The sequence below is a fragment of the Acyrthosiphon pisum genome, chromosome A1 (genome assembly GCF_005508785.2).
Source record: "Acyrthosiphon pisum isolate AL4f chromosome A1, pea_aphid_22Mar2018_4r6ur, whole genome shotgun sequence".
NCBI lineage: Eukaryota > Metazoa > Arthropoda > Insecta > Hemiptera > Aphididae > Acyrthosiphon > Acyrthosiphon pisum.
This window is the reverse complement of record NC_042494.1, coordinates 65,269,141-65,269,973: the sequence shown is the minus strand read 5'-3', so window position 1 is coordinate 65,269,973 and position 833 is coordinate 65,269,141.

Below are 833 nucleotides of genomic sequence, written 5' to 3'. Positions count from 1 at the left end.
TTTAGAAGTTATAAAATTATTAAAATTTCAATGTTTTTAATGTATTTAAGTTTGTATATTTATTTCATTACTTAGTAATATTGATCACCTTATACTAATATACAACTACATTCTACAACAAAAGGTAATGTTAACATATATTTACAAATAAATTATGTAAGGTTAACTATATAGACTAGTTGATATGTAGGCATATATATATATAATAAATATATATATATATATATAATATATATATATTTTATATTTGCCCCCCCCCCCCTAATATATTTCCAAGTTACGCCCATGTATGGGGGCCTCGGATTTTACCATTAAAAAACATAATATTATGATAAAACAATTGTATGATCAAATATAAGAATTCAATCATTTTGAATTTTGTGTTTTCGTGTGTATGAATATTAAGTATATAGGTCCTATTTCATTTCTTAAAAAAATGGAAAAACGGGAATTTTTCCGCAAAATCGATTTTGGTTATTGGTGTAGGTAACTCTAAAAAAAATGACTGTAGATACATGCAATTATTACTGAATGTGTATATTACTATTTTCTATACACCATAACATTTTCAAAATTTTTTGACTTATTTTGAGCTGTTTACGGACATTTTCAGTTTCCAATTTTTTTAGTTTCTTATTCTATAAATATCAATATAATTTGTTGAGTAAAAAAGCTTGAAAATTTAATTAAGACAGACGAAAAAAAATTTTTTTTAAGCTTTTATATTGACATAATACGTGAAATTCACGAAAATGTGCAAATTATTTTGAGTTAGAAATTCATAAAAAAATTTCTATTTAAATCTAACATTTAAAAATATAATACAAGATTCC